The sequence below is a fragment of the Papio anubis genome, chromosome 2 (genome assembly GCF_008728515.1).
Source record: "Papio anubis isolate 15944 chromosome 2, Panubis1.0, whole genome shotgun sequence".
Lineage (NCBI taxonomy): Eukaryota > Metazoa > Chordata > Mammalia > Primates > Cercopithecidae > Papio > Papio anubis.
In genome coordinates this window covers 89,056,591-89,072,367 of record NC_044977.1, presented here as the reverse complement: position 1 = coordinate 89,072,367, position 15,777 = coordinate 89,056,591, and the positions used below count along the sequence as shown (strand labels likewise).

The 15,777-nt window shown below is 46.8% G+C and overlaps 1 protein-coding gene across 7 annotated transcripts in view; it reads left to right on the top strand.

Moving 5' to 3' along the window:
* The first annotated feature begins 3,824 nt into the window (after window positions 1–3,824).
* Window positions 3,825–15,777, top strand: part of RAD54L2 (RAD54 like 2) — a 134,778-nt gene continuing 122,825 nt past the window's right edge. For 3 of the 7 annotated variants that reach the window (XM_017955425.3, XM_017955421.3, XM_017955424.3), the window contains exons 1-2: window positions 3,825–4,024; window positions 6,581–6,733. The gene's annotated coding sequence lies outside the window, so the exon portion shown is untranslated. Of the gene's footprint in view, window positions 4,025–4,045; window positions 4,371–6,074; window positions 6,734–15,777 lie in introns of those variants that run through there. The other 4 variants (XM_009200663.4, XM_017955423.3, XM_021934363.2 and 1 more) reach the window with 4 other exon arrangements.

The window sequence follows — 15,777 nt, the reverse complement described above, 5'->3', positions numbered from 1 at the left end:
AGTGGCATGATCTCAGTTCACACACGGCTCACCTCCCAGGTTCACACCATTCTCCTGCCTCAGCCTCCCGAGTAGGTGGGACTACAGGTGCCTGCCACCACACCCAGCTAATTTTTGTATTTTTAGTAGAGATGGGGTTTCACCATGTTAGCCAGGATGGCCTCGATCTCCTGACCTCGTGATGCACCCACTGCAGCCTCCCAAAGTGCTGGGATTACAGGCATGGGCCACCGCGCCTGGCCAGTGCCTGGTACATATTGGTACCCAGTAAATAGTTGCTGAATGGGGAATTTTATGGTGTAGCAATTATACTAGGCTGTCGTTAGAAACTGGGGTCAATTTTTAAAAAATCCCCTAGGACATTATAATCTGGGTGATGAGTGTTATACAAGCAGAAAGGTAAAAAAAAAATCCCAAGAATGGGATAACTGTTGAAGAAAGCAATACAACTCTTTGTCATCTTGGAATCTGGTTCAGAATGATCATGGCTTTGGCATTCAGAAGTGAGGGAGGGCCATTAAGTGTGGCTGGTGGATGCAGGATTAAGCTAACTCTCATGGAATAAGGAGGAGGTGAAACAGATAAAATGAAGACGGTGGCTTGAACCTGGGAGGCGGAGGATGCAGTGAGCTGAGATCGTGATACTGCACTCCAGCCTGGGTAACAGAGCAAGACTCCATCTCAAAAAAAAAAAAAAAAAAAAATGAAGAGGGTGTTTTTCCATTTGTGTTTTCATGGTGATGAAGACAGCCTTGTTCTGGTTTCTGATTAATCAACAAGTCCATGGAGAATTTTGCCTAATCCCAGAAGGGCAGTCCCAGATCTTTTAAACTCATTTAAAGGTATAGCCAACAATAAGCAGGTATATGCATAAATCACTCTTGGGACTTCCCCCTAATAGAACCCATCTTTCTACAGGTGAATTTTGGGGTACCATGAATCTCAGAGGTTGTTGTGAGGGTGTGACATCATCCAAGTAGTCAGGGAAGCTCTAGGAGGGTGAGGAAACAGATGTTACAGAAGGGCAATGGCATCCTGGGAGGAGGGAATGGAAGAGGCTTCCATCACCAGGGGAGCTAGCTCTGGCCTTTGTGGCTCCAACTTTAGTGATATGAGAAATGTAAGTGCCTGTGTTTTGGTGGGTGTGCCTTAAGTCTTTTAATTGGGGGTCGGAGGTTGGAGGTGGGGGGATTAACAATAGCAGTGTTTTTTTTTTAATCTGACCAACCTGACTGGTTTCTTTCTTCTCTCTTTGGTAGTCTCTGGGGCTCTCATGTGAACCTGTTGCAATTCTTGAGGCCAAATCTGCTCTCTGTGTCACCCAGAGAGTCCCAGCTAAGAGGCCAAATGGGTAAAATGCAAGACGTGAAGCTGGGAGGGATTGGAATGCTGATCTGACCTCAGGCTGCTTGAGAGAAGTTAACTAGCCTTTTAAAATTTTTATTTATTTTTTTAAGAGGCAGTGTCTTGCTATATTGCCCAAGCTGAACTTGAATTCCTGAGCTCAAGTGAGCCTCCTGCCTCAGCCTTCTGAGAAGCTGGGACTACAGAAATGTGCCACTGCACTTGGCTGGAACCAGCTTTTGAGGCATCCTTTGCCTCTGAAGAACCTAGGATGAAGTTCCTCTCACCTGAGGGAGCAAAGGATCTTCCAGAGGCTTTGACTGTGCTGTTTTCTAACCCATGAGCCTGCTGTTTCCAGAAGGGACACTCTATTAGTCTATTCTCACACTGCTATAAAGAAATGCCTGGCACTGGGTAATTTATAAAGAAGAGGTTTAATTGGCTCATGGCTGTACCGAAAGCATGATGCTGGCATCTGCTAGACTTCAGGGGAGGACTCAGAAAACTTACATTCATGGAGGAAGGCAAAGGGGGAGCGAGCACCTCACAAGGCTGGAGTAGGAGGAAAAGAGAAGTGGGGGGAGGTGCCATACACTTTTTTTTTTCTTTTTTAAAGACGATCTCACTGTTGCCCAGGCTGGTGTGCAGTGGCACAATCTTGGCTCACTGCAACCTCCACCTCCTGGGTTCAAGTGATTCTCCTGCCTCAGCCTCCTGAGTAGCTGGGATTACAGGCACGCACCATTATGCCTGGCTAATTTTTGTATTTTTAGTAGAGACAGGGTTTTGCCATGTTGGCCAGGCTGGTCTCAAACTCCTAACTTCAGGTAATCTACTTGCCTCGGCCTCCCAAAATGCTGGGATTACAGGTGTGAGCCACTAGGCCTAGTCGGCACCATACACTTTTAAGCAACCACATCTTGTGAGAACTCACTCACCATCACCAGAAGAGAACCAAAGGCACGGTGTTAAGCCATTCATGAAGGATCTACCCCCATGATCCCATTACTTCCCACCAGACCCCACCTCCAACATTGGGGATTACAATTCAACATGAGATTTGGGTGGGGACACAGATCCATATCAGATAGCAAAGTGCCTTTTGACAGGCAGAACCCTTTCATTACCTCCAGAAAATAATATACATGGAAAATCAGGCATATATGTGTCTCAGAAGCCAAGGGGATATGTAAAAATGGGAAATTTGAGAACACCTGAAATCTAGGATTTTTTTTGGAACACCTTCTGCAGACCTAATTCCCATCGATAGTTAGCTCCAAAAATAACTGCATCTGGTGTCTTAGAGGTGTGAAGGCCTAGAAGAAAAGGGAAGTGGGGACGAGAAAGGAATTGTTATCCTCTTGATTTCATGAATAAAATACAAAATCTTCAAAGAAAGATCCACTTTCATAATTTAAAACACCATTTTGTGGGCCGCACGCGGTGGCTCACGCCTGGTGGCCCAGCACTTTGGGAGGCCGAGGTGGGCCGGATCACCTGAGGTCAGGAGTTCGAGACCAGCCTGCTCAACATGGCGAAACCCCGTCTCTACTAAAAATACAAAAAATTAGCCGGGCTTGGTGGCGGGCGCCTGTAATCCCAGCTACTCGAGAGTCTGAGGCAGGGGAATCGCTTGAACTCGGGAGGCGGAGGTTGCAGTGAGCCAAGATCCCACCACTGCACTCTAGCCTGGGCGACAAGAGCGAAACTCCGTCTCAAAAAAAAAAAAAAAAAATCATTTTGTTAACATTCACGTCTTGGGAAGAGGAGAAGAGAACCTGAGGCTGTAGCGGAGAGAGCTGTTATAGTCCCATCAGTAACTGGAGCCCACATGGCAGTAATTCCCAACTTGAGGAAGGAGAACCTGCATCCTTAACCTCCACTTGAGTGTCAACAATCAAGAAAGCCCCGTTTTGCTTCTGCTTCTCTTCCAGGGAATTCTGAAGACAGCTTAACAGGAAACAGGATGCTAGGTGGGGACCGAGGGTGAAAAAGGAAGAGTTACATGGTGCGCATAATTTCAAGGGCCCTTGAGGGCTGAGCACAACCTACGTTGGAGGCAATAGTAGCAGCAGCATTGGCAGGATCAGTAACGATCGTAACCCCAGTGTAGAGCTCCCTATCTCTGAGCGAGGTATTCGTATCACTTCATTCAATTCTAACAAGCCGCCTAGATTATTCCCAATGAGAAATGAGGAGAAACTGCGGCTCAATTGAGGCGCTAAATGGCTGGCGAGTGCAAAACCATTCCGTTGGACCCACCCCTAGAACCATTCTCAGGCAGCTTCTGGCTTGGGATTTCCGTACGGCATTCACTCCAGAAACGGTCCCATCCAGGCAGGAATCGCCGTACACCCGGCGCCGGGAACTGCCTTTAGTCGGCTCTCAGCGGAACTTTCCTCTCCGCGGCGCGTGTTCCCGTCCGTGCGGTCGGGCGCGCGGGCCGGGAGGGGGACGCTTTCTGGCGCGGACCGCGAGCGGAGGCTGGCGAGCGCCGCCGCCGGTGGAGACCGACGCTCGGCCAGAGCCAGCCCGCTGCGCCCGGGCCTGGCCGGCTGCTTCCCGCCTCAGCCGCCGCCTCCGCCTCCGCCGCCGCAGACTTTGCCTAGGCGGGCGCAGCGGAACGTGAGGTCCCTCGGCCCTGCGCTGTCCGGCGCGGCCCGGAGCCGCGGCGCAGGAGGTGAGAGCCGGTGCCGGTTCCTCGCTCCCGGTCGGGGCCGCCGGGTCCCGCAACAATGGGGACCGACTGGAGACGCGGCCTGGGCCCCTGGCATGCAGTGGCTCGGGGCAGCTAGATGGACCCAGCACCCCGGGCCTTCGGGACACGGGGTCCCACCCGGGAAACTCCAGTGACCGGAGGCTTGGCGGGGGTCTTGGGCCTCGACCCGGGGCCTCAGAGGCTTGATATTTGAGGATTTCGTAGCCGGGGAAGGGAGTCATAGGGACACGGAGACCTAACTGTGGTCGCCCTGCGCTTTTGGCGCTGGATGCTGGCGCCCCGGAGGATGACCAGAGCGCGGTGTGGGGTAGGGGAAGTATTTGGAATTTTAGGGGCCTCTGTGTGTCTAATCCCTAAAGCGCATCTGGATGCGTTTCCCGGCCACCCTCTCCTGAGGTCTGGGAATTTGGCAGACTGCGGTCGGGCTGGGGCAGAAGAGGCATTGAGAGTTTAGCTTGTCTGAGGTAACTGGTGATTAGTTCCTGGAAAGGCAGGAGCTCAGCTGGGCACAGGAGAGTTAAGCAGAGAACTGGATCCTCCGGGGCCTTGATGCACCCTGACGAGGAGTGGTTCTCAGGCAAGGAACTTATCAGAAGAGTGAGTAGTGACACACGGTGAGTAGTGCTAGCTGTCTTGTCGTTAGGGTGAGGCTGGTGGGAGTTGTGGTTTGGGGAGTGTAGACGAGGGTTGATAGGCTACTGAGATTGGAGAATCAGCTTTATTTGGGTCATGGTGGTGGCAGCCTGGGAGATGAACAAGGAAACTTTGCAGAGTGGGCTTCCTGATGGAGAATGACCTCTTACTGCGTGGGAGTGGGTGACTCATTATCTGTTAGGATTCCTGTTGCTTGCTAGGGATTGTGGCTGACTATATTGGTGGCTGAACATTGAGGTGTATGCAACTGGAAGGGTTATGTGGGGCTGGATGAGTTTGTTCCCATGTAGAGGACAGTGTGGACCTTTCTTTCTTACTCCAAGTCAGAGTGGTGGTTGTCATTTGACAACATTTTAAGTAAGGAATTTCTTTGTGGTATTTGGATCCACAGCTTTTCTTTGTTCATTTTTTTCTTTCCTCCGTTGTTTTTGAATTGTGACTCATACTTTCTTTTCAGCACTGTGGCTATTGTTTGAAATGATAGACAAACTTAGACTTCATCATACATGTAAGTTCCAGGCGTTTTTAGTCCAATTCTTATAAATCTAATTTGTGTGCCATTGTTTAATGTGTGCAACACTAAAGAAGGATAGGAAAACCTTAACATTTATGTTGTTAAATGGTCTTTCCATGCTTAAATCCATGAAATTTCATCTTCTCTTACTGCCATGAAGTGAGTTTGTTGAATCTGTTAAATCTTAGTGACTCTCATTTCAGCATCCTTGTTTACTCTCACAGGACATTGTCTTCACTAGAAGTATTATCCATCTTCAGTGAATTTGGCCTGTACACTGTTTCCCTGTGACAATCTGTATCATTGAAAGACAATACGCAAACTCCAACTCTGAGGCCTGCAGCTGTGGGCCAGAGCTCTGTATGTATTATTCAGGCAAAAGTTGGTGTGTTGGCTGTAGGTGAGGTATAAAGGGAACCCAACATGTACAGAAACAGTATCAGAATCATTGTACCTTCTGAGTTTAGAGTGGTAGGAAGTATAGCCTAACTGGAGTCTAGTATAAACTTTCAAGTGCAATGTTAGGTAATTCTGTTTTTGTTGTACTGAGAGTTCTCATTATTGTAAACATTATCTTTTTTCTTAAGCTTTAAATAATTATTTTTCTTCAATGGTATTCTTTCTCTCTTGGCTGGGTGTGGTGGCTAATGCCTGTAATCCCACCACTTTGGGAGTCCGAGACAGGTGGATCGCATGAGGTCAGGAGTTCGAGCCTGCATGGCAGAATCCTGTCTCTACTAAAAATACAGAAATTAGCTGGGTGTGGTGGCATGTGCCTGTAATCCCAGCTACTCTGGAGGCTGAGGCACAAGAATCACTTGAACCTGGGAGGCAGAGGTAACAATGAGCCCAGATTGTGCCACTACACTCTAGCCTGGGCGACACAGCGAGACTCCGACTCACACACACAAAAAAAGTGGTATTCTTTCTCTCTCTCCATTCATTGTTTCATAAACCAACATTTACTGCATTATGCCAGGTACTGCTTTGGGCACCTCCAAAATGCTGATGGTATTTTTAACATTTTATTAGTGGTAGTTCCTGGTTTAGATGTGGTTATAGGTCTTTGAAGAAAGAAGTGATTCAGGTATATCAAGCTTGTAATCAGTAAAGCCATTGAATAAAGTTTTTATAATGTATTAATTTTGACTGGTGACAGTTAATTATCTTAACATCTTCATGGAAAAAGTTTAGCTATCACTGTGAGTTCATGTTGATATGGGATTATTTTTGCATTATTTTATATACCTGTTAATTTTAAGTACTCCTGTAGACAAACCACAGGTAAAACATTTTGTTTTGGTGTATGTCTCAATGAGCAGTGATTTACAAATACTATATGTGTTCAGATTCCCTAGGAAGCCATCACACTCCTTCCCACTGTGGTTTTGGGAGCATGAAGGCGTTGCTTATCCCCTGTGTCTGGTTCACTGTATGTAGGCTGGGAGTGTCTGCTGATCACCTGGAGTGCTGTCCCTTGGAACAGGAGGAGTAAGATTGAGGTAAGGCTCAGTCTGTTTGAAAGTCACTTGTCTCTTCATTTTTACTGCATAAAATATAATGTAAATCTGAATGTTTTTGCTTTGTTACTCTTCATTCTGATCTAGTAAAATGAAATTCTGCCTTTTGCTGTCTTCTCTATCTCTCTGTGTATGTATCTTGGGCAAAAATAAATGAAGAAATATAAAATCAAGGTATTTAGATAATAAGTGAATTCTTCAAAATATCTCATTTTCTATCTGGACTATTCACTTGATCAAAGAAAATAAAAACTTGTTTATTTGTTGCCTTGAAGGCAAGGTGATTGCTTAAATAAATGTTTTTGGCCACCTCTTAGTTAAATGGATCAACTTCAGAAACTCTTGGAAATAAGGCTTAGAGTGTTTCTATTTGTTTAGAAAAAGCCTGAGAGAAGAAATGTCTGGTACAATGGGAAGAGCTTGGTTTTTGGAGTCTTCGCACTTTTTATTGCTCAATTTTTAACCCTGGATAAACTGTTAACCTCTCTGAGCTTTGGTTTTGTTTTGTTTTTCCATCTGTAACATAGGCCTAATATAGCCTTCTTTGCAGATTGCATTGAGGACTGGAGATGAGGGCCTCAAGCTTTGGGGGTGGTCAGTGCTGGCTGTCAGTAGTAGTTAATGTGTATTATTATATAGGACCTCTAATCTCAGTAGTATTAATAGTAGGAATGTGGCTGGGTACTGTGGTGCTGTGCAGGGTTCAAGTGCCCAGTCTCCTTGTCTGGTGAGGAAGGCAGCTGTCTGTACCTGTTGGCACTCCGGACAGGTGAGGGAATTTTGAGATTGTCTTTATTCAGTGCTGGTAGGCAGGAGTCCACACTATAAAGTCCAAGGTCATTCCTGGCAGTAGAAGGTTTTTTTCCTGACAGTTCGTATGGAGAAACCAGGAGGTAACCGTTTGGCATGTTCTTTGGGAACCGTGGGCATTCCCATTGATAGAACACTACAGTATACCAGGCAGCATTGTGTTCTGTATCTCCCCGATCAGGACATTTTTCTAGCTTTCTTCTGCTGGCACCAGAGACCTGGCTTTGGTGTTTTTGCCAGGAATTCTCCAGATGCAGGAGAGATTTGTCATCTTCTTTAATTGGGGCTACTTTGGTAGAATCTAGCACTCTGTTCAGGCATGTTTTTGATGAACAGACGGCTCACAGACTTAGTTATAGAATTTTCAGTTTTATTTTTTCCCAATAAGAGAGGAAAAAAAAAAGTCCCACTAATATTTAAGAGAAAAATAAGTAGAGGCCAGAAGTGATTTGAAATAACCGGGCCGGGCGCAGTGGCTCAAGCCTGTAATCCTAGCACTTTGGGAGGCCGAGATGGGCGGATCATGAGGTCAGGAGATAGAGACCATCCTGGCTAACACGGTGAAACCCCGTCTCTACTAAAAAGAATACAAAAAACTAGCCGGGCAAGGTGGCGGGCGCCTGTAGTCCCAGCTACTCGGGAGGCTGAGGCAGGAGAATGGCGTGAACCCGGGAGGCGGAGCTTGCAGTGAGCCCAGATCGCGCCACTGCACTCCAGCCTGGGCGACAGAGCGAGACTCTGTCTCAAAAAAAAAAAAAAAAAAAGAAATAACTGGTCTCTAATTTCTTGCAGTCTTGGTGTAGTCAAATGCCCCCTCCATTCTGGTGGTCTTTAATTCCAGATAAGAGTAAATAATATACCTCTGGTCTTGAACATCTAGACCCTGGCCTGTGTCTGCTTCAGCATCTCATAAGGACCTTTATCACCTGGCCACTTCTTTATCTTCCTTTCTCTCCTGCCACAATTACTCTGGCATGTGAGGCTCAGTTATAGTGAACTCCTTGAAGGTCCCAGCATTCTCAGGCTATTCCTTCTGTGATATTTTGCTCTCCATTCTACAGCTTGGCTGACTCTAAGGCTTGAGCCAGGAGTTCAGGCACCACCTTCTCTTAATAAAAGCCTTCCTTGATTCCCTCCAGGTTCAGCAGAATGCCTCTCCTCTGTATGACATTGCAGTCTGTGCAAGCTTTTATAATCATTCTGTCCTGCTAAGGTTTGGTATTTTTTTAAAAATTATATTTATTTTTATTTTGTTTCCTCAAATTCCTTTTTACCATGTTTTGGTATTTTTTTGTGTGTTTCCCATACCTAGTTTATTACCTAATTGAAGGCAGGAGCTTGCCTTGTTTATATCCCAGCACCTGACCATTTCTGGCACAAGGTAGCTACTTGGCAAATGTTTGTTGAGTGAACAAATGAATAACCTTTGCTTATGAAATAACAGGAAATAATTCACCGTGGAGCTAGTGATGTGATGAGAGTTCTGACTTCGTGGCTGCATCTGATCCTGGCTGAAGCAGTATCTCCGCTTTTGTATTTCCAGGTTGCTAAAGGCAACACTTTGTTATGAGAATGTGTTGCTTATTCATATGTTCATAATTTTGAGGCTGGAGGGCTATTACTTGCTTTTTTTTTTGGGTTTTGCAAACATTTCCTTTGGGAGAAAATGTGACAGTTCTTCATTGGTATTGTTTGATCTTCTGCAGGCCATTTATTGCTCTGAGTGCTTTGTCCTCATATGTAAAGAAGTGACTAGTTTGGGCCACAGGGTATCTAGACAACTAACTACTGGTGAGCCACCACCTGCTGGGAATGGGGAATGACCTGATTGATTGATTGATTGATTGGAGATGGAGTCTTGCTCTGTCGCCCAGGCTGGAGTGCAGTGGCGCAATCTAGGCTCACTGCAACCTCCACCTCCTGGGTTGAAGCTATTGTCCTGCCTCATCCTCCCAAGTAGCTGGGACTATAGGTACGCCACCATACTTGGCTAATTTTTGTGTTTTTAGTAGAGATGGAGTTTCTCCATGTTGGCCAGGCTGGTCTTGAACTCCTGACCTCAAGTGATCCGCTCATCTTGGCGTCCCAAAGTGCTGGGATTATAGGCATGAGCCACTGCGCCTGGCCTGGGAATGGGTAATGGATTTAACACTAGGATATTGTGACTTTTGCTGCCTGGTTGGCCTTTTGGAGACCTATCTGAGCTCACTGTCACCATATTCAGGAAATACAATTATTTGAACAAACTTTATTCAGGGGTTAGAATTCAGTGACTGTAAAATTATCTGTATCCGTTTTCTGCTCAGTCTAATATTGTACTAATTCTGAAGTGTCTGGAGCTGTATGTTCTGAGTTATTTACCTAGAAATTACAGAATTGTGCCAATTTATTTACCCTCCTGGATCTTTTTTGTTGTTGTTTTGTTTTTGAGACAGAGTCTTGCTCTGTCACCCAGGCTGGAGTGTGGTGGTGCTATCTCAGCTTACTGCAACCTCTGCTTCCCGGGTTCAAGTGATTCTCCTGCCTCAGCCTCCTGAGCAGCTGGGATTACAGGTGCGTGCCACCATGCCTGACTAGTTTTTGTATTTTTAGTAGAGATGGTTACACCATGCTGGTCAGGCTGGTCTCGAACTCCTGACCTTGTGATCTGCCTGCTTCTGCCTCTCAAAGTGCTGGTATTATAGGCGTGAGCCACCGCGCCTAGCCACCCTCCTGGATCTTAGTGGTAAAATAACTTGAGTATACTATCTAAATTACTTTGAATTAGTTTAAGATTTTTTTTAATTTTTAATTTTTTTTTTTTTTTGGCAGAGTCTCTCTTTGTCACCACGCTAGAGTAAGTATAGTGGCATGATCATAGCTCACTGTAGCCTTGACCTCTCAGCCTCAAGCAATCCTTTCACCTCAGCTTCTTGAGTAGCTGGGAGTATAGGCATGCATGACCTTGCCTGGCTAATTTTTATATTTTTTGTAGAGGTGGGGGTCCCACTATGTTGCCCAGCCTGGTCTCAAACTCTTGGGCTCAAATGATCTCTCTGCATTGGCCTCCCAATCAAATTAGTTTTTATGGGTGATTAGACTGCATAGAAATCCCTATTGAAGGCTGGGTGTTAGGAAGCTTATCAAAGCCTACATCAATTCTTTTTTTTTTTTAGAGACAGAGTCTCTCTCTGTAGCCCAACTGGAATGCAATGCCATGATCTCAGCTCACTGCAGCCTCTGCCTTCTGGGTTCAAGTGATTCTCCTGCCTCAGCTTCCCAAGTAGCTGGGATTACAAGCATGTGCCACCACGCCTGGCTAATTTTTGTATTTTTAGTAGAGACAGGGTTTTGCCATGTTGGCCAGGCTGATCTTGAACTCCTGACCTCAGGTGATCCCCGCCCCCACCCCCCACCCCCCACCTTGGCCTCCCAAAGTGCTAGGATTACAGGCGTGAGCCACCACGCCCAGCCAAATGCAATTATTCTTTCATGCAAGTGATAAAATAGCAGACTGCAGAAAATAAAAGCATGTAAAGTAACTGTAGTTAGGTTAAAGATAAAAGTTGATACCAGATAAAAAGGAAAACTGAGGGCCAGGCACTGTGGCTCACGCCGGTAATCCCAGTACTTTGGGAGGCTGAGGCAGTCAGATCACCTGATGTTGGGAGTTCAAGACCAGCCTGATCAACATGGAGAAACCCTATCTGTACTAAAAGTACAAAATTAGCTGGGTGTGCTGGCACATGCCTGTAATCTCAGCTACTTAGGAGGCTGAGGTAGGAGAACCGCTTGAACCTGGGAGGCGGAGGTTGTGGTGAGCTGAGATCGCGCCATTGTACTCCAACCTAGGCAACAAGAGCGAAACGCCGTCGCAAATAAAAACAAAAACAAAAACACTGAGGCACTTTAAATTTGGCAGTAGCTGTTAAAAATTGATGACATTTTGTGAGCAGTGTCGAGATGTTAGGAGGAAGTTGTTGAGGCTGGGGGCGGTGGCTCACGCCTATAATCCCAGCACTTTGTGAGGCCGAGGCAGGCAGATCACCTGAGGTCAGGAGTTTGAGACCAGCTTGGCTAACATGGCGAAACCCCGTCTCTACTAAAAATATAAAAATTAGCTGGATGTGGTGGCGCACGCCTTGTAGTCTCAGCTACTTGGAATGCTGAAGCACGAGAATTGCTTGAACCTGGGAGGCAAAGGTTGCAGTGAGCCAAGATCTCACCACTGCACTCCAGCCTGGGCAACAGAGTGAGACTTGACTTTGTCTTTTTTTAAAAAAAAAAAAAAAAAAAAAAAGGAAGTTGTTGGTTGGCCAGGTGCAGTGTCCCAGCACTTTGAGAGGCTGACATGGGAGGGTTGCTTGACCCCAGGAGTTTAAGACTAGCCTGGGCAACATAGTGAGACCTCATCTCTACATAAAAATTAAATAAAAATTAGCTGGGCAAGGTGACACACACCTAGAAGTTATGGGCCACATCTGAGCTACCAGTGTCCCAGTTAGGAGGCTGAGGTGGGAGGATTGCCTGAACTCCAGAGACAGAGGCTGGAGTGAGCTATAATTGTGCCACTATCCTCCAGCCAGAGTAAGACCCTGCCTCAAAAACAAAAAAAAAGAAGGAAGATGTTATCATATAGGTTGAAAGTGATACAAACACAGAAAATTTCAGCCAGTGGAGGCACATTGGAGGTACTAACATGTGCTTATGGTTTTGTAGTACCATCAGTAGTAGGCAGAAATGAAAAATGTTTGCTTTACTGTGATAAGTATACTTTGCATACGTATTCTGTTTATAAAACACTTTTTTTTTTTTTTTTTTTACATTTGAGACAGGATCTGGCTCTGTCACCCAGACTGGAGTGCAGTGGCATGATCTCAGCTCACTGCAGCCTCCACCTCCTTTGTTCAAGTCATCCTCCCTCCTCAGCCTCTTGAGTAGCTAGGACTAATGGCATGTGACACTGTGCCCAGCTAATTTTTGTATTTTTTGCAGAGAGAGGTTTTTGCCATATTTCCCAGGCTAGTCTCGAACTCCTGAGCTTAAGCGATTCACCCACCTTGGCCTCGCAAAGTGCTGGGATTACAGACGTGCCCAGCCTATAAAATACTTCTTTTTTTTTTTTTGAGATAGAGTTTTGCTCGTCCAGGCTGGAGTGCAGTGGCGCGATCCCAGCTCACCACAACCTCTGCCTCCTGCGTTCAAGTGATTCTTCTGCCTCAGCCTCCCGAGTAACTGAGATTACAGGTTCCCGCCACCTCGCCCGGTTAATTTTTTGTATTTTTAGTAGAGATGGGGTTTCGCCATGTTGGGCAGGCTGGTCTCGAACTCCTGACTTCAGGTGATCTGCCCACTTTGGCCTCCCAAAATGTTGGGATCACTGGTGTGGATCACTGGTGTGAACCACTGTGCCCAGCCACTTCCTCTTTTTTTTTTTTTTTTGAGACGGAGTCTTGCTCTGTCACCCAGGCTGGAGTGCAGTGGCGTGATCTCAGCTCACTGCATGCTCCGCCTCCTGGGTTCACACCATCCTCCTGCCTCAGCCTCCCGAGTAGCTGGGACTACAGGCGCCCGCCACCTTGCCCGGCTAGTTTTTTGTGTTTTTTTAGTAGAGACGGGGTTTCACCGTGTTAGCCAGGATGGTCTCTATCTCCTGACCTCATGATCCGCCCGTCTTGGCCTCCCAAAGTACTGGGATTACAGGCGTGAGCCACCATGCCCGGCCAGCATTTTCATATATATATTTACTTCATCCTCCCAACAACCCTGTGAGGCAAGTATCCCCATTATGCAGATGAGGAAGCAAACCCGAAAAGGTGAAGTGGCTTGCTTTCCAGTACACAGAGCTGATAATAAGAAAAGCTGGGAATTGCTGCCTGTTTTCTGATTCTAAGTTTAGATCTCTTTTTATATCCTTATAGGATATTGTTAGGGCTTCAGTTTGGCACGGCAGTCACCCCTTATTTCAGGCTGCTGGCCAATAGGGGATACTCACAAAGAAGATAGTGCTACACAGTGAGTAGAATCTCTGCTCTAGCGGCCCAGTAACTCTGCTTTTTTTTTTTTTTTTTTTTTTTTGAGATGGAGTCCTGCTCTGTTGCCCAGGCTAGAGTGCAGTGGCGCTGCCTCCATTCGCTGCAGCCTCTGCTTCCGGGGTTCAAGCGATTCTGCCTCAGCCTCCCAAGTAGCTGGGATTACAGGCACGGGCCGCCACGCCCGGCTAAGTTTTTTGTATTTGTGTTTTGAGACGGAATCTCGCTCTGTTGCGCAGGCTGGAGTGCAATGGCGCGATCTCAGCTCACTGCAACCTCCGCCTCCTGAGTTCAAGCTATTCTCTCTGCCTCAGCCTCCCAAGTAGCTGGGATTACAGGCACCCACCACCACGCCCAGCTAATTTTTGTATTTTTAGTAGAGATAGGTTTTGCCATTTGGCCAGGCTGGACTCAAATTCCTGGACTTCAGGTGATCCACCTGCCTTGGACTCCCAAAGTGCTGGGGTTACAGGCGTGGATCATCGCTCCCGGCCTAGCAGCCCAGTAACTCTGGAACAGCTGGCTGCTGGAGGAAACTAGAGGGAGCTCTACTGTCTTCACAGATTGCTTAGTGGTCAGGAGAAAAATCCAGAACCAGGTGGAGATAGTTCTGCAATTGAGGCCCATGAAACAAGTAGGAGCCTTTCTACTAATGTATATTGTATAGAAATTGGAAGAAAAAGGCTGGGTGCAGTGGCTTATACCTGTAATCCCAGCACTTTGGGAGGCCGAGGCAGGGGAATCACCTGAGGTCAGGAGTTCGAGACCAGCCTGGCCAACATGGTGAAACCCTGTCTCTACTGAAAATACAAAAATTAGCGAGACGTGGTGGCGGACACCTGTAATCCTAGGTACTTGGTATTGCTGAGTCAGGAGAATCACTTGAACCCGGGAGGTGGAGGTTACAGTGAACTAAGATCACGCCACTGCACTCCAGCCTGGGTGATAGAGCGAGTCAAAAAGAGGGAAGAAAAATGGATGTATTCTGGCTTGAGCTCTGCTGTCATTGTGCCTTCCAGTACCACTGTCCCCCACACCCTATCTCTTCATTTTTCTTTCTCTATGTTTCACCTACCTCCCCTACTAGCTTAGCTCTGGTTGGTCATGGTCCACAGTTCCAGTGTTCCTTCCCCAGGTATTAGAACCCTTTGCCTCCCTTTGTGCTCTGCTGGCTATGCTAGTTGCTATCTCTGAATTCTCTTGCCTGGCTGCTTTTCACTGCCCCTAGGCTGCCCATTCCTAGTGTTTCTGGACAGTCAGGAACATGTGCTATCTTGGTTGCTAGCAGTTCCTACTGCCTCACTTGAGCTGAGCTCTCTCTGCCCCTCAGGGTGCTCCTGTGCTGCCTCCTAAGGATCCCATTTCCTACAGCAGCTGTTTGCATGTTTCCCAAAGGTGCCTTTTCCCCAGGCTCTGGACCAGTGACCTCATTTTAGGGCTTGTGCTCGCAAATATTTTCCCCATTCTTTCTCTCACCGTATTTTCGTCATCCAGTCTCTTGCTTTTAGAAAGTCCTTGACCTTTTTTCTCTGGTCACATAAACAATGTGTGAGTACAGTAAAATTCAGGCATTTTTAAATAGAGAAAAGAAACCATAATTTGATATTTCATTGTTAACTACCTTGAATTTAGGCCTGCTGGGTGCAGTGGTTTATGCCTGTAATCCCAACACTTTGGGAGGCTGAGACGGGTGTATTGCTTAAGTCCAGGATTTTGAGACCTGCCTGGGCAACATAGGGAGGCTCTATTTCTACAAAAACACAAAAATTAGCTCAGTGTGGTGGTGCGCCCCTGTGTTCCCAGCTGCTCAGGAGGCCGGGGTGGGAGAATTGCCTGACCGTGGGAGGTAGAAGATGCAGTGAGCTGCTATTGTGCCACTGCACTCTGGCCCAGGGCAACAGAGTGAGATCCTGTCTCTAAAAATAAATAAATAAATAAAGTCCAGGCACGGTGGCTTACACCTGTAATCCCAGCATTTTGGTTTGGGGGGCTGCGGTAGGCAGATCACTTTAGGCCAGGAATTCAAGAACTGCTAGGCCAACATGGTGAAACCCTGTCCCTACTAAAAATATAAAAATTAGCCAGTGTGGTGGTACATGCCTGTAATCCTAGCTACTTGGGAATCTGAGGCACGAGAATCCTTTGAACCCAGGAGGTGGAGGTTTCAGTGAGCTGAGATGGCGCCACTATACTCCAGCCTGAGTG